This window comes from Aulostomus chinensis, chromosome 18 (genome assembly GCF_037954235.1).
Source record: "Aulostomus chinensis isolate RoL2024-O1b breed Wild chromosome 18, RoL_Achi_v1.0, whole genome shotgun sequence".
Lineage (NCBI taxonomy): Eukaryota > Metazoa > Chordata > Actinopteri > Syngnathiformes > Aulostomidae > Aulostomus > Aulostomus chinensis.
In genome coordinates this window covers 23,023,373-23,042,133 of record NC_141337.1, presented here as the reverse complement: position 1 = coordinate 23,042,133, position 18,761 = coordinate 23,023,373, and the positions used below count along the sequence as shown (strand labels likewise).

The following is an 18,761-nucleotide window of genomic DNA, read 5'->3' as shown; positions in this document are numbered from 1 at the left end:
TGGGAGATCCCCCAGCAGTCTAAGCCTATAGCAGCAGATCTAAGGGCCAGCCTAAGTAGTCCAACTATAAGCCTGATCAAAAAAGAAGGTCTTAAGTCTGCTCTTAAACATAGAGAGGGGATCTGTGTCCTAGACTGAAACTGGGAGACAGTTCCACAGGAGGGGAGCCTTATAGCTGAAGGCTCTGGCTCCCATTCTACTTTTAGAAACTCTCGGAACCATAAGTAACCCTGCATCCTGGGAGTGGAGGGTTCTGGCTGGATAATAGGAGACTAGGAGCTCTGTCAGGGATGAAGCAGACTGACTGTTGAGGACTTTGTATGTTAGAAGGAGAATTTTGAATTCTATTCTAAATTTGACAGGGAGCCATGCAGAGAAGCCAGTCAAGGAGAGACATGGTCTCTTCTACTAGTTCTAGTCAACACGCTGGCAGCAGCATTCTGGACCAGCTGGAGAGTCTTTAGGGACTTATTGGTGCAGCCTGATAGGAGGGAATTGCAGTAATCCAGCCTGGAAGTGACAAAGGCATGGACTAGTGTTTCTGCATCCCTTTGAGACAGGATGTGTCTGATCTTAGCGATGTTTTGTCAATGAAAGAAAGCAGTCCTAGAAATTTGCTTCATGTGGGCATTAAAGGACAGATCCTGATCAAAGAGAACTCCTAGGTTCCTTACGGTCGTGCTGGGGGCCAAGGTAATGCCTTCCAGGGTACCTGTCTCATGAGATAGGGTGTCTCTAAGGTGTTTTGGGCCCAGGACAATGACTTCAGTTTTATCTGAGTTTAATAGAGGGAAATTATGGGTCAACCAAGTTTTTATCTCCTTTAGACGGCCTCCAGTTTAGTCAGCTGATTCATTTCATGAGGATGCATTGATACGTACAGCTGTGTGTCGTCTGCTTAGCAGTGAAAACTAATGGAGTGTTTCCTAATAATGTGACCGAGAGGAAGCGGATAAAGGGTGAAGAGGATTGGTCCAAGCACAGATCCTTGAGGAACACCATAAGTGACTGCAGTGGTTTCCGAGGGTTTATCATTAGTTAGTTAAACTGAGCTCGACCTAGTAAATATGACCTAAACCAGTTTAGTGCAGTTCCTTTAATGCCAATGACATGTTCCAGTCTTTGTAGAAGGATATGGTGGTCAATGGTATCAAAAGCTGCACTAAGATCTAATAAGACCAGCACAGAGACCAGTCCCTCATCTGATGCTAGTAGGAGGTCATTGGTAACTTTGACAAGTGCTGTTTCTGTGCTAGGATGAATCCTGAACCCTGACTGGAAATCCTCTCATGAGCTGTTGCTGTGGAGAAAGTCACAGAGCTGTTGAGCAACTGCTTTCTCCAGAAGTTTGGAGAGAAATGGAAGACTTGATATTGGTCTGTAGTTGGCCAAAACTCCTGGATCCAGGGTTGCTTTTTTGAGAAGGGGTGTAATTACTGCTACTTTAAAGGACTGTGGGACGTAACCAGATACCAGCAACACATTGATCATGTCCAAGAGGGAGAGGCTAACGAGGGGAGAGAGTCCTTAAGTAGCTTTCAGCAGAGGGTTTTCAATTTTCATTTCTAAGACCAAATGTTGTCCATGGTGGACACATCTAGATGTAGACTTTCCAAACACTGGGAGACTTTCACAATCATTTTCTGAGACGTGTGAAACAGGTTCCAAAAACCCGCCACCACAAGCTGGTCACAACCGCAATAGTTACAGTTTCTTTTTAGCTCAGATCAAAATTGTTGTGGGTTTCTACTCAGAGGGCTGATACAGATGATGTGGCTTCCACTGCTGGACAACGATGTAGTTTTGCTGTTATTTTGTAGCTGTAGCTGTTGTTAGCTCTAAGTTGCCATTAGCATCAAGCTAAACATACAGAACGAGCTCTTTGTTGATGAACTCAAGACTGAATCGTCATTTCTCTCTTTTATGCCCTTATTAGATCGTATGAGAGGATCATTTATGGCACAATTATTATCTGTTATTACACTCCTTGATCCCCTCTATGGGGGGGGGGGGGGAGTTGTATGACTGGCAAGGGTAAAGAGAGCAGGCAAGCGAGGGACAGTAGCAGGGACTGAACACTCCAGGACACTTACTTCCACACTTGTTTGATACTTGAATCCAGCTTAACAATTGTGGCACTCAATCCACCCACACTGGACCAGTGGTCTCAAAGGCTTCAGGATGTAAACTGCATGGAACACATAACGGCAAACCTCTGACTCCAGACGGACTTGTATCTTGAAAAATGGACACCTGTTATAATGTATTTGGAAAGATGAGAATTTTGTCTCTGTTCAACTGGGCTAGACGATGTTTTTATTTCTTTATTCTTTCTTTTTTCTATTATTACTACTGTGGAAATAATTAGATCTCCAAAGAATATTCCTTGATTGTCCTTGTGTCTTGTATTTTGTCAGTTTGATACCAATATGAGTATTGATACTTGTCATAATGTGTGTGACTCTGTCAAGGAAATTGTTCTAATAAAGGTTTTAAAAAACAAACAAACAATTGTGGCACTCAGTCCATCCATAAGGCCTCCTATTTAATAACACACACACACACAAACACACACACACACACACACACACACACACACACACACACACACACACAAACACACACACCACTACTTAAGCATGAGCAGATTCATTGGCCTCATGCTAAACATACCTGTCTGGCTCTTTCTGTATTCTGGAGTCATGAGGGAGAAATGCAGGAGGGAAAAATGGTCTTGGCTAAAGGACACTTCCTTGTGGAGGCTGGATGGGCAAAATACATGATGAGTATCACCTGTCAGCATTGTTTGAATGGAACATTGCTTTTATAGTTAGGGTTCTCTCTGATAATCTGGCTTCCAAAGACATCAAGAGGGGACCAGGTTAATCCAGACTCTAAATTGACCGTAGGTGTGACTGGGAGAGCCAATGGTTGTCTGTCTCTATGTGTTGCCCCTGCCATGGAATGGTGACCTGTCCAGGGTGAACCTTGCCTCTCACCTGAAGGCTGCTGGATAGGCTCCACCCCCCACCCCCGCAACCCTTAATAGGATAAGAGGTAGAAAATGGATGCATGGATATCAAATTGGATTATTGTCATTACCAGATGAATCCCAGTTAGCACAAACAATCCGTTATTTCGTCTAGTCTGGTAGTTTGAGTCACACAGTCAAATTTTGGAAACACTTCATTATAAAGGCACATTAGCAGTGGTTAGTTAATAATTTGTTAACGGTTCATCACCTAATATGTCTAGGAATGTGTTCCCTGCCAGGGACTGGTGACCCGTCCAGGGTGAACCCCGCCTCTCACCTGAAAGCTGCTGGAATAGGCTCCACCCCCCTGCGACCCTTAACAGGATAAGCAGAAGAAAATGGATGGATGGTTAAATCTGTTCTACATAGAGAACAGAACAGGTTCCATAGGAGGGAATTAAGCTATATTTTTTCTACATCCACATTTCAGGTCACACCTAGCATGCTGTGGCTAATGCACACAAATGGTTACATTTCCATCTGTTTTTAGGTGATGGCCCAGGGGGGTCATCTGCTGATACAATCAACCACTAAGTCTGCAGTGAGGTTCATGGCGTTTGCAGTCTTCTCCAGCAGGAGGCAGCATAGCAGTACATTTCTGTCATGGCCCTAAATAGACGGCCACAGTGTGAAAGATATTTATCAGGAGGACTGGGACGGATACGGTTGGCACATTTAAATCAGACGTAAAACAGCACATATTACTGCCCTTGGTAATAGGAGATAAAGGATTTATACAACAATATCAGTACCTCAAGATTTGTTGTGCCTGATGAGAAGCATGATACAAAATCAGTTCATTATGCACGGTTTCATAAAAGTGGTAAACTCAGCAACATTTCCAGTGTCAGTTCACAGTGAACTACCGTCCTTGCCGGTTACGGCTGATGCTTGAGAGCCTCAACATTCCACTCAGATACTGGCTGGCAAACTCCTACAGGTCAGCGTTTGAATATCTCTCCTTGCCATGGTTTCTTTTCACTGCAACACCTCTCATCCCTGCTTTCATGTAACCAAAAATGTAAAAGACAGAATAAACCCTCTTTGTCCCCTTCCTCGCCTTCCATGTTGTCCTGGTAGCTTCAACTGCTATTTTAAACTATGTTGTCGTGACATAAAAGCATGATTCACCTCTGTATTCCTTAGTAACTTGGTATCCTGCTAACTACTGTGGGAGTTCCATTAAAGGTGAGAATCTATTGAGTGCCCAGGCTATGACGTGTTATCATTGACGAACATGGAATTTAACATCACCATGGATTCCTTGGACCAAAAGCCAGTTGGATATTTACTGTGAATTTCACATTATTGCCACAAATAATTTTTGTGAGTGAAGTTTCTGAGATTTACACATTTCGTTCCGCGTGATTATCTCCACTGACGAACTAACCCTTTAATGAGTTTTCAACTTTAAACGCTATCTTTAAAAGCACACAGTTAACATTCTACTGTAATCGAATTACACTGCTGACGCATGACTTCAGCGCTACTAAGCTTTGGGCTTCTTCTGTTTTGGATGCGTGTAAACATTCACTTTATGAGACGTTCGAAAGTTTATTTCCAGATTTTCTGACTCTATCTCTTGAGCTACACATCGCAGAGCTGGAAGTGTGGCCATGAGGTTACCTCATACCTGCATGGCCACCCGGTATCACTGGGTCATAGTAGCTGTGCAGCTGCATGTTGACATGCATGTTCGTGTGAGCTAGCCAAGTCTGGTGAATACGAAAACCTGACATGTACACAAAAATATAGCATTTCTGCATAAAGAAGAACACAATCAGCTCCTGGGACGGTTTCATTGTATAATCAAGGCGGGCACAATTTGTAAAGCTGTGCACATAAAAGCCATGTTCTGGATCCTGACTGCACTGACCGCACTCACAACATTTCATTGAGATTTCGTTTACGCCTCCTTGTACCCTTGACCTACAGGATTGGATTTCTATTCAAGCCCATTCTTTTCCAGCCCCCATTTTCTTTTTTATTATTAGTTTCTGCTGCAGCGTGGAAACAAAAACACAAGCCTGACTTCATACTTTATGAGCCCTGACCCCGTGACCCTTTCAGGATATTTTACTGCCGGAGAATTGATATTTCAGTTATTCACTGCGGAAAGCAGTGAAAATATGTTCCATTACATGAGTATTCAATGTTTTGAAAGTGATTAACATTTACTAATTCGATGTTCTGTGTGGCAAATTAACCTTGACATTTTTTTTTTTTTGACAGGTTGGTTTTCAGTTGGCTAAAGCAAGGCTACTCTGGCCTGAATGTGATGAATGAAATCTTTAGGTTAGACACACTGACTCTAAGGTAACAGAATTCCACTGCCGGCAGGTAACAGTTTTGCCATAACTCAGGTATTAATATTTTGTTCTCCACGTACAAGCATCTTCAATAATTTGGTTGCTATCTGCCACCAGGTCACTTCACATCAAATTCAAAGGGAGTAGCTTAATATGCTGTATGATAAAGACTGAGACAAACGAATCAATAAAATCAGTTTAAAACCTCTTTTTTTGCAGCTCAAAAGAAGAAGTCTTCTCCCCTTTGATGTCTCACCAGTGTGATACCCTTGCAACCCTGCTGTCACATTCCATCAGGCTCTGTTCCTGAAAATCAGGATATCTTAATACCTAGAGAACTTATCATAGTGGTTGATCACTCAAATAACTTCTGGGACTTAAGAACTATTTTTTTTCCCGTGTTTAATTAATCAAATGAAAAAGTTCTTTCACGTTTCTGTGACAAAAATGTTCAGCTTTTTTTTTCTTGAATACATGTCTTTCAAATTTGACATTTGGGGCAAAAAGGATTAAAATACTATCCCCATCATCATTCATTCGTCATCTATTCCCTCTTTTTTCTTTTTGGGGTCGCAGCGGTGGAGGCAAAAACTAGGGTCACCCTGGACGGGTCGCCAGTCCATCAAAGCGCTCACATATAGAGACACCTTCATTCAGCCTCCTCCGCCTTCACTTGTCGTCTTTGTGGTCGCTGTGCGCTGGTATGAGTTTTAAAGCTCTGCAGCACTCAGTTATTATCTTCAGGGTTCATACAATTTTTTTCTGATACATTTCCAGATCTCTTCTGCACCTGTAATGAAAATGTCCATGACCTTACACTATCTGAAATGTCTGTTTGCACGGAGATACTATCAAGAAACCCATGTTGCAGCTCACATTCACCTAAAATGAATGACAAGCTCTGTGGTTTGGAACAACATAAACACCTAATTTTTAAAAAAAATCCATGTTAGCCAAAAGAAGGGTTTTTTTTTCAGTCAATTCTCCTACATAATCTGTTTTTTTTTATTTTTTAAAATGTTTCCAGGCCTTGAAGTGTCCAGATTTTAATTACATGACACTTATTTTACAAATCACCTTTTTGTATCGGGTCTGAGGGACAGGACATCACAAAGCAAGCAACCAGTTAAGCCTGTTTCAAAATGTTTTATTAATGTCTGAGTGTCTTTGACAAGATGTACCCTGTTTTTGTTTTTTTTAAAGCACTGTTATCCATTATTAAAACAGGACAGAAGATGGACTTTAAAAAATGCGGCCCTGCATGGATACGGTTGTCATTCATCGACCGGTGAGTTAACAACATCAGCAACCCACCGACAGCGATGAATGTGAACCGGAAACATCACGCCGTCACGGCATGGGTTTTCTGTCCCCCTCTGTTGTCCTGCAGTTGCACTAAAACACTTTATAAAGAAGGACCTCAGTGACCCAAACAAACAAAACAGAGAATAGCCATGAGATACAGTTTTCAGATACACAGAGGAAATGTTAATCAGGTGTAAATATCCCATTGGTAGCATCTTCTGCAGTGTCTTGAGATGGAAAACAAAAAAACAACAATTTAGTCATTTTGGAAAACCAGTTTTAAAACAGATATGACCAGCAGAAGTGTAAGAATGTTGAGTCTAACGTTCAGGACCTCCAACAGCCACCGTTACTCTCTGTAGCTGTAAGTTTGGCTTTTATTAGACAACCTCACAATAACCATTCCATCATGAAAGTATTTCAGCATTCGAGCTAAAAAAACAAACAAAAAAAAACACCCAAAGTAGCAAGACTATCCTTGATAAAACTATCTTCCTCTGTTCAACAAGCTTAAATGTCATTTTCGCATTTATGTTCCTGCAGATTTCTGTCATTTCATGAGAAGCTTCTCAATGTTTTCTCACCCGGCACCCACATTCAGGGTGTTTAGAGACAGAGCTGTGGTCGGATCAGTTGCTGACACATTCCTATCTTCAGGCAGCCCAAAGCGTTGGCACCCCTGACCACCACAGGGGTGGTTGGAAGTGTTTTTCCTGTTGTTCAAAGGCAGTAAACTGAGCCCTCAGCTGTACGGACAACATTTGAGCAGCAGCACAAAAAAACAACCCCACAACTATAAATTTAAAAAGTGAACTTTGGGTACATACCGTCTGCTTTATTGTGTGTTGTTGTTACTACAAGTATGACAGTAAGCTCCTCAATATTCAGGGCGTTTTCACACCTACAATATGTTCGCCCTTGCCCTCATGAATGATGACCTCACTCCATGCTGTGGTTTGTGGTTCACACAAAGAAAAATCTCAGTGAATTAAAAACATCACCACATCAACTTGATCCTTTTTCCTGCGTTCGCTGGTCGGATGCGTCTGGGGGTGGGTGAAGACGGCAGATACGACACATCCTCCTCCAGGTTGCATTTCTGTCACATCCAACAATGCGGCGCACAGCTGGGTACAGCTGCTTGTTGGGTGGGATCAAGATCGCATTCATTCAAACAACTGATTCTAACAAGACCACAACCTTGATGAGGAGGTGTTTGGTCCAGACTGCACTGTGGTTGCTGATATCTACCCAAATGAACGGCTCCAACACTGTGAATTTACAGCTCTCTTTCAGTACCCTGCAACCGGTCCTCTGAGGTCTTAGATTAGCACTTAATGCTAATTCAATTAAATTTATGCCATTTAATAGAGATAGGATTGTGATTTGAGGGCCTACACATTAAGACTGTAAATGGTGCTGATACTGAAAGAGTTACAGAGTATAAATACGTTGGCATAAGGCTTGATGTGAAGCTCACATTTAAATACCACATAGATAATCTGGCCAGTAAAGCGTGACAGAAGATCAGATTCTCTTATAGGAGCAAAGGCAACTTCCCAATGTTTCTCAAATGGAAGGTTAAACTGAAGATTAAATGAATAAATGAACAGCAGCTCGATAATCTGTGTACCTTCTAACGGGTATCGAAGCCAAAGTCTATACTGAGGAGGACCTACAGTATCAGTACGTAACCCTACACACACTCACACACACATATATAGTTGCAGTGTTAGATGTCTGATTGGCTTTGATAATGATTTTCTGACTACCATGGAAGCACAGGACAGCTAACATTCAACAGTTGAAGATGTGAGGACAGTGAGGAGCACTGCTGCCTCTGGGTGAGGGAGTAGGTTTGCCACTCACAGCACACACTACAAGAGGACCATGAGGAGGCATGAGCTGAATTTGAAAGAAGACAAAAAAACAGCACTGGATTGCAAACAGTATGACAAGCAAATAAAATATGTGTGCACAATGTTCTCATAACCATTCTCATAATAAGAGCGCTGTGTATAGAGGGATGACGTATTTTTGCAGGCTAAACCGTCTCCCAGTTTCGGTCCAGGATGCAGACCCCCTCTCTATGTTTAAGAGCAGACTTAAGACCTTCCTTTTTGATCAGGCTTATAGTTGGACTGCTTAGGCTGGCCCTTAGATATGCTGCTATAGGCTTAGACTGCTGGGGGATCTCCCATGGTGCACTGGGCTTCTCTCTCCTCCTCTCTTCCCTCTCTACCCTCCTATATTTGTCATATATAAATCATACTCATACGTGTTACTAACTCCTCTTCTTCTCCCCTCATCCCAGATCCCGGGTGCTGCTGGAGGAGGCTCCAGACCTGAAGAGGCTCAAGCTGCCACCCGTAGCTCCACCTGCTCACGTCCCCGTCTGTCCATCAGTCTCTTCCCTTTATCACTCTCATTATCTCTGTCCCTTCCTTTCCTTCTGCATATCTGTCTTCCTCCATTGTCTGTCTTTGTCTCTGCCCCGCTCTCCTGCTCTCTTTCCCCCCAACCGGTCAAAGCAGAAGGCCGTCCCCACTGATCCTGGATCTGCTCAACGTTCCTGCCTGTTAAAGGAAGGTTTTTGTTGCTGCTGTTGCAGGATGTGCTGCTGATGGAGGATTGTTGGGTGGAGGTTCATTGAAGGAGTGAGGTACTGGACCTGCTCTACTTGGAAAAAGTCAGGAGAGAACTTTTGTTGTGATTTGGCGCTAAATAAATAAAACTGACTTGACTTGACGAAACCAGAAGTTTGTGTCGCCATAGGTTCCATTGGGATCGTTACAGTGGATTTTGGATAACTGTTGAAAAAAAGTTGTGTGGCTAACGAAAGGGTATTAGACCTACATATTTTCATTCTAATTTTTGAAGCACACATATAAAGCAACGTTACGCTATGAATGATCTACAGTTTATCAAGGTTGCATGCATGCTACCACAACTAGCTTAACACTTCTGTGCACTGTCAGCAACTGCTGTTTTTAAGACACATGAAACGTTGTTAAAGTTAGTTGTGCACTTTTTACCATCTTATTTTAATCCTGTTAAGGGTCACGGAGAGGCTGGAGCCTATCCCAGCAGCCTTCAGGTGAGAGGTGGGGTTCACCCTGGACGGGTTGCCAGTCCATGGCAGGGCCAACACATAGAGACAGACAACCATTGGCTCTCCCAGCCACACCTACGGTCAATTTAGAGTCTGGATTAACCTCGTCCCCTCTTGATGTCTTTGGACTGTGGGAGGAAGCTGGAGTACCAGAGAGAACCCACACAGGAACAGGGAGAACATGGAGACTACACACAGAAAGACCCCGTGCTCCAGCTGGGGTTCGAACCCGGAACCTTCTTGCTGTGAGGCCACAGTGCTGACCACTGCACCACCGTGCCGCCTAATTGATAAATAAAAATGTTAAATGTTTTCGTACTCATTTCACTCTGTTCCTACATTATATAAACAGAGTTGCCACTGTAAGAAAAACATTATTTCACATGTGCATGCTGATCCCTTTCTGTAATACAAAGCTGGCAACAATTTACACTCATTAAAATGGAGCAATACTCCTTCACCAAGAGAGGGGTTTTTGTTGTTCTTAACAATCATTATAACTGCTACCTCAGTTGACTTTGCAACAGTAACGAACTATTGACTTTTTGTGATTGGGAATCTCATGACAGGTTTGCTTGGGAGAATAATAATGTGAACACTGGATAGTACTTGAAAATTAATTTCGAGAATATTTCATGATGTAACTTCACTGCAAATATTTTGGCTTGGCAAAGTAAAACAGGAAAATTACAGGTGGGAAAGTAAGGTCCTCGAAATGGAATGCAGCCATGCATGTGTGTTTCACAGGTCAAGCACGTGCAGTACAAGTCTGCTCACATGTCGGCGTGACTGATGCAAGCTCAAGTGTAAGGGTACACTCAGCACTCGATGGTTTCTCTAAGTCACAAACTCACCGACAGCGTTGAATGTTCCCCAAGACTTGAAAAAAATCGGGCTGACAACGAGCTAACGAATAGCCTGTCCCCAGTGCCACAAGGAGTGGACAGCCATGACGGGATGGACCCAGGAGGACACGAAACAAGAGGAGACAAGACCTCTGGAGGCACACACACACACACACACACACACACACACACACACACACACACATACTTTAAATAGTCATGGAGGACAACACATATTCTAAAACGAGTTGATACTTTCTTTATGAAGTCAGACTTCTATTTAGTTTTATTATGGTCATTGACATGATGTATAACCCCCCCCCCCCCCCCCCCATAATAATAATGTGATACCTCACCCAAAAATTGCTAAAAAATGTACCTTTCACAAACTCTCAATTACGTGTCTTGAGCTCACAAAGAGCTATTTTAACCACTGGATCACTTTGAGTGAAGCGCTGCCATGAATCAGTTTGATTTAGTTCAGCTGAATGCACCAGCTGATCATGCTCAGCCCTACCATGAACATAACCAACGGAAATATAAATAGTTTGTTTTTAATATTTCAAATCAAATTTTTTATGGATTTCCGAGCATGTGGCTGGATAAAGAAGATATGGCTGATAGACAGCAAAGACAAACAGACATTCTTGGACAGTCTTGCTCTTGTTAGCCGTCAGTCGACGTTAGCTCTAAGCTAAACACAGTATATCTGGCTGGCTCTTTCTGCATTCTTGAATCACAAATAAATCATGCAGCGATGAACAAAACATCTTCATGAGCTCAGGACACCTGCAGTATCTGAAGGGAAAAAAAATCACCGGGTGAGATTTTGCTTTAAGTCACGTGAATGCAAGTTTGCTACCAAGCTATTGCTCGTCAAGTCAGTCTCACAAAGCCTCTGAACGATGCCTCATCAGGCATCAATGCGTTTTGGCACATTCGTGATTGTGCAAGATCTTCAGGCATTGTGTGAGTTAACATTTGTGTCTCCAACATCAAATACATACTGTAATTCCTTGGACCTGTACTGTTGGCACATTAAGGCTCAATTCAGAAATGATCATTCTAGGTGTGTAATAAAAGTAATGGATTCAGCAACTTATTTGAATATTCTTCCAGTTTATCCTGATTTTGGATTGACTGGCCCAAAATGGAGGCGCTTGTAAACAGGCTAATGCGAGACGTTTTTGATGTGCACTGCATAACAAAAGGGCACATTAGCATCATTTCATAAATATTGCCCTACAATTCAATACTTGACATGCTTAGAACCCCAATAAAAAGAAAAACTACAGTCCAAACTAGGCTATGAAATCAATTGAGAATACGTTTGTAGCAGCACTGCTCTAAATTAATCCAGCATGTCATCTGAGGAATCAGACACACTGATGATTGGAGTCTCTCAATTTTCTCTCAGCATGTGATGTTGAATGTGATAATATCTGCAAGTCTAACAACATGTGGTTGTCTTTATTTTTATTAAAAAAAACAACAAAACTATTTCATATATATCACTATAAAGCTGATTCTAGGAGAAAAGGACTTACCTTTTCCGGATAGTTCTCACCAACACAGTACGCTGCAGGTGAAAGACAGTACAAATTACACGATTGGTCAGCACATGAGGACAAAAATCAAATATAAAATGGAAAATATCGTACGTCAATTACAGCTCAACACATGCAAATATACATAGAAAAACACCAAAGCATTCAAATGCATTTCCCTTTTGTAAATCGTTTGCCTCCAAGAGCACAGAAAGAAACATGAAAGTCATAAATCTATTTGAACGTAGGGCAGGAAGTGGGACTACAGCATGTGCGCGAATGGCGAGTCACCCTGAGCAGAGCAAACCAAGTCAACAATGTGAGTCCGAAACTTTAGTTGAAAATGGACACTGTCATTAGCTGGTTGCACTTTTGTTTTTCCAGACAGACTGCATGAAGTCAGTACACGCAGACAGAATGAAGACGATCCACACCTTTAGCAGCATGAAGTGAGCTGGAATTAACGTTTCATTATTAGCATCCAACAGGGCTCGTGCATACTGCAGTACTACTACAAGCTAACGCACCACTAGCTTGCTCCCTTATAGATTACACTCGGTGACATTAAGCCACACACACACACACACACACACACACACACACACACACACACACAATCTACAGGTACTTTTTCAAATTTCGACTGTTCTTCAAATGACCACTGAATTAAATTTTTCTTTCCAACCAACCTCCACTCAGCTTTGCACCAACAGACAACCACCCACACCAGGCTTACAAGGCAGACTATCAATGTCCACGTAAATAGGCGTGTGACAAAAATATAGGAGACGAAGAAGAAAACAAGAATAGTCGTGAGGTAACCTCATTAGTATGAGCCACTGAGTGTGTTTATATGTGCAATAAAAAAACGGATTATTTGATATTTAGAGTTACAGATTATTCAGGTGGTCATGTAAATAGCATTGGTTATGAGAACTACAATAAAAAAACACCTAATTTATGTCCAGTCAGCCATTTTATTCTGTGCATGAATAGAGATCAACTTTTTTTTTTAAGTAGTGGGCAGCACCAGTAAACACATCTTGTAGAGACCCAGAGCCAAACTTCTTGCTCAGTGACAAGAATATAAATATCATATTCCTCAATGATTGGAGGAGAAAAAAAAAAAGGTGGTGACATAAAAGTATCATGAAAAATGACCACGTCAGGCTTCACATGAGGTTTCAAACTCAAAAGAAAAATATTTGTTTTGTGTCTGGAATAACTGGATGTATGTACTTGAAGGGTTCTGGATGTATGTACTTGAAGGGTTCTGGATGTATGTACTTGAAGGGTTCTGGATGTATGTACTTGAAGGGTTCTGGATGTATGTACTTGAAGGCGTGGGTTCTCTCTGGTACTCCAGCTTCCTCCACAGTCCAAAGACATCAAGAGGGACCAGGTTAATCCAGACTCTAAATTGACCGTAGGCGTGGCTGGGAGAGCCAATGGTTGTCTGTCTCTATGTGTTGGCCCTGCCATGGACTGGTGACCTGTCCAGGGGGAAGGCTGCTGGATAGGCGCCACCCCCACCCCCACAACCCTTAATAGGATAAGAGGTAGAAAATGGATGCATGGATATCAAATTGGATTATTGTCATTACCAGATGAATCCCAGTTAGCACAAACAATCCGTTATTTCGTCTAGTCTGGTAGTTTGAGTCACACAGTCAAATTTTGGAAACACTTCATAATAAAGGCACATTAGCAGTGGTTAGTTAATAATTTGTTAACGGTTCATCACCTAATATGTCTAGGAATCATTTGAAAATGTTGGTCATATTAACCTCAAGGATTACAGCAAAAATGGTAGGAAAACTGGGGACTGCTGGGTCACAGAAGTTCAAGCTTATCTGATACTCATTTGTGTTGTGAACGTACCCATGTTGTAACTTGTAGCCTAAAACTTCCTTTTTCTTCATAAACAGAGAGGGTCATCCAGCCCTCTGAAGGGCATAAACCAGAATATCCATGTCCACTCGTGTGTATGTGCAGATAGTGGACATTTGTGGTAAATTGAACATCGTAAACAGAGTGTACAAACACGTCGGTGCTCCAGTTTACTGTCGCACGTCTGTCACTGCCTCATCCACAGAGCTTGTGTTTTTAGTGCTGTTAATCTGTCAGCAGGACTACGCAACGAGCAGGTGAGAGATTCTAATCAGATTTGGTGGATTTTATTTGACATATTTACCTCTCTGAAGTACGTCAGTGCTGCACTTTCTTGTTTGGTCCAGGAAAAATGTCCCCATGGGGACAACAAAAGTATATTGTGTCTCATCTTATCTTTTTTCGGGCAGATCCATTTAACAGAGCCAGTCGCCGGGTTTTCTTTTTTGAACAAAAAACATTTATTGAAATGTGTGTTCATATATTCATAAATATGTAGTCACAGTCAGGCTTTGTTTGTTTGTTTTTTTAACTCAAATCAAGTAAAGCAATCACATCTATGCTGTAATTTACAAAACCCAGTTTGAATCCTAGTTTATTCATGTCCTTGCACGCAACAAAGCTACATTGTCATTAGGAGGGTTTTTTTTTAAATCAAGTAGAAGGAAGCACTAGTTAATCTGCTGTGAAGGAGAAATATGTCAGAAAAACTTTGACTCTGAAAAACAAACATCATTTATTTAGGTGTGTATTTCTTTTCACTGCTACTCTGAGTTAATTCCTATGTTCAGTCTGTGTCAGCCAGTTAAGCTTGTGTGAGTGTGTACGGACATAACCTGCTAAAGACTCATGGTGATAAGTGCCGTTGTGTTGTTTGGGGTTGATGAAAGGGGGCTTGGCGTGGTGGTGGGGGGTGAAAGGAGGAGAGTCAAGGGTGAGCGGAGAGAATAAGAGGGCTGGTGGAGTTGATGGGGGGGGGGGGGCTGTCTGGCTGAGGGGAGTGTTGATCGATTCCAGGCTTGGTATTTTCCAGACAGGCTGAATGGTAAAGGTCAAAGTTCAGCTGCTCTTGTCCCCAATGAAAGAGAGACTGTTTGTGTGTGTGCGTGTGTGTGTGTGTGTGTGTGTGTGTGTGTGTGTGTGAGAGAGAGAGAGACACACACACACAGAGGGAATTGATTTTAGCATTATTGTGACTAAAAATTATATTTGTATTTTAGTCGTTCGTATTTCCACTCTTCACTATTTTGGGATTAAGAGTGAAAAGACTAGGATTAGTTAGTCTCCGTTTGAAGCGAGGTTGTTCAAAACAATGTTTACATCTGAGTTGTCATGGCATGAAAAATACACCATTAGCAGGATACATGTGCACATTTGTTTAGGGATTATTAGATCCTGTATTTGCAGTTGTTTTGTTTGTTTTTTTTGCAGTTATCTCAGGATAATGAAGCTCCTTCCATATGTTATAACCAGATAGGCCAATCATTAAATCATGATCAGGGATAAAAGCCATTCTCAGGTTCCATAATCATGACCAGAACTTCGAGACATTTTTCTCTCCTCCAGTGAATTTTATTTACTTTTACCGTCATCCTCTGTGGGTGAGTGACTGAAAGACTTTTTTCTTGAATGGGCTGCTTCTTTCATAAAATTTCAGGCATTTCTTTGTGTAACAGCTGAACACTCTGGATCCCAGGAGGAGCCAACAGTGTCCAGTGAGTGTCTTGCTGAGGGGAACATGGGTAAAAAAACATCTACTCCGAGCTGCTGGGATCAGATCTGACAGCTCTGCCATGCATTTGCTTGTGTTTGACTAGTTGTCTGTTTGCATGTTTCTCTAACCAGACTGTGACTGCTCACATAACATTGCAGTGACATGGTGATGACAACACACATAGCACACACACGTGAAGCAATAGCTACACAATGGGACTGCACTCAAATTTGTCAAGCATGGACACAGACATTTGTCATAAATGAGCATGGACCCACAAATCAAGACAGGTAGGACTGCAGGCCTACAGACGGTTACACACGAACCAGCAAATAAGACACGCATGTTCTACACCCACACATGGACAGTGGTGTGTTGAACATAATGGCAACGATTACATGTGCAGAACTTCCTGTGTGTGCGAGCATGCATGGTACCATGTGACTGGCTGAATGAGAGGACAGATTGTGACGCCTGGACTGTTAGGTAAAGAAAAGGGGGGGAGGGTAAAGGGAGACAGACACATGAGGTGGGGAGTAGGGTGGGGGTGAGTGAGTGAACGAATGAGTGAGTGGCGGTCCGCCTACCTTCCTCCTCCATGCCTCCCTTCCTCCTTCCCTCTCTCACTCCCCCTCCCCCACCTGGGACTTGAACCAATGACCTCCTGGTGAATGAGTTCAAGGGAGGCACCACCATTACTAGGGAAACTGCTGCTGTGTGTGTGTGCGCGCGCGCGTGTGTGTGTGTAGGAGGAAGAATTTGAGTTTTAAAAACCGGGGATTTCTCAGAGTTTTGGATGTTCTTGACCTCAAGTTGATTCTCCATAGGTTGCAGACTCCCATTTTGGGTTTTGCAACCCATTTGGACCCTCATGTGAGAGATATTTGTGTTGGGGGTATATTCCATTTACATGCTTTGAATATAAGACATCTGACCCATCATCTTACGTTGAAAAAAAAATCGTTAAAATGACTGGAAAATAAGTAGAAAAATACCAGAAAATTAAGAAAATATATATTAAAATGGCAAAAACTACATTTATGAATATTAAAATTATCTATTTAAAGGTCGCTATGTGATTCACAAGCGTTGAAGTAACATTCTTACTAAACTACTCTGTATTTAACTGAGGACCATCGTGGTAAACAGACACCGTCAAAGGACAGATTTACGGTTGAGACTTGATTTCAGGTTAAACTTGGGTTTAGGTTCAGCTTAGGTTGAAGGTCAGGGTTAAACACTCAGGTGTGATGGTTCGGTTAAGGGGCTAGGAAACATCCTCATTAATTTACACACCCTCCTCAAGGCCGGAAAATGACATGACCGATAACGTCCCATGGACTGTGTAAAAGTACAGATTCCAGAGGAAGCAGGAGTAGCAGTGACAAATTGACGTGTGAAAAAGGGACAGCTCATGTACAACTGTTGAGTTCACGCGTCACAACTCGCAGGATGTCTAAATGCTGTGAAAAATCAAAAGCTGGTGCAGCGCTGCTCTGGTTTTGGATGTTTCTGTGTGAGAAACAATGGTGGGGCACCAGAGCAGAATCTCTGTAAAAGGGGCTTCAGACAGTGTGTGTGTGTGCGTGTGTGTGCGCGCGCGTGCGCGTGCTACGGTGTGTGCAATATTAGAGGTAATGGAAATGTTGATGGCCCTCCCCCCCCTTGTTGCTGCTGGGTGTTTGACCGAGTCTGCATCTTGCTACCTGGCCCAGACTGGATCAATACTTTAATCCAATTGTCGTTCACTTTCACAGGGACAGCCCAAACACCCACAACACACAACACACGTTGCCTGCATGCACTTGCATTATCCTGAAAAACTCATCCGTAGTTGTAACACACGCACACGCGCGCACACACACACACACACACACACACACACACACACACACACACAGCTAATCATATGAGAAGTCATGAATGAAAATCCCCATTGTGTTCAGGCACTTGCTGCTGTGATAGCATGGTGTCCTTTATCATTCGCATGCTCTGCCTGCTTGGGCGTTCCTCCTTGGCATTGCATCATGCATGCACATCATTGTCGGCAAACATCCGCTGACACTCTGTCACATCGCATTCATGTCTGCCGGCAAACAGGCTCTCCCACAGAGTGACAATGGAAAGTAGATGCTGTGGGATCAGAGGCGCAATCACAACGCTCAACCCGGAAAAATGTACAAAAATTCAAACTGACTTACCCAACACCTTCTCTGCAGAAGCCGTAGTGTCTTTTTCCTCTACATTCCTCTATCTCTACACCTCCTTCTTTACCCCTCCCAATGAAAAGCCAAGCCACCACTCTCTCGCTCTTTCATCCTCTGTTCTCATCTTTCATTCCAAATCCCTACTTGTCCTCACTTCCTTCCTTCTCCCTCTTTTGCCACCTCCTCCTCCTCCTCCTTGTCTGATGTTTATCACACTCTTTCCCTTTCTTCCTCTTCAAGGCTCTCCAGTCTTCTTCTTGCTGCTATAAACTGCAAACAGTCTGACGGGAGAGAGAGAGAGAGAGAGACAGAGACAGAGACGCAGAAGAGAGCAAAAGAATGGAGGAGAGAAAGAGAGAGAGATCGAAGAGGAATGAGAAGTGCAAACCAGGACGCACAGCCTCTATCAGTTTGAATGAATATTGTGCACACTATGCTTGCCCCCCCCACATCAGTGTCTCAGCCTCCTCCCTCCCTCCCTCCCTCCCTCTCTCTCTCTGTCTACCACCCACCCCTCCTCCAGTCCTCTCTCACTCAGCCCTCCTTCACTATCTCCTCCTCCTCCCTCGCTGCTGCTTTCAAACATTTTCACACTCCAAGACTGACTGACATTATAGAGCTGCACTTATGACACTGCACTCCACACACACACACGCGTGCATTCACGCGCAAACACACACGTGCGTGCACACACACACACACACACACACACACACACACACACACACACACACACACACACATTACTCTCCTGGATGCAGACAGTTAACCCTTTTGATGCTGCACATCCTCTCTGTC

At 42.8% G+C, this 18,761-nt stretch overlaps 1 long non-coding RNA gene across 1 annotated transcript; it reads right to left on the bottom strand.

The window, feature by feature from the left end:
- Nucleotides 1-10,972: 10,972 nt before the first annotated feature.
- On the bottom strand, nt 10,973-18,187 carry LOC147245789 (uncharacterized). Its single transcript, XR_015110192.1, has 3 exons — nt 18,118-18,187; nt 12,153-12,184; nt 10,973-11,403 (listed from the first exon to the last, which is right to left on the bottom strand). It is a non-coding gene; the product is annotated as an uncharacterized LOC147245789 (long non-coding RNA).
- Nucleotides 18,188-18,761: the final 574 nt, after the last annotated feature.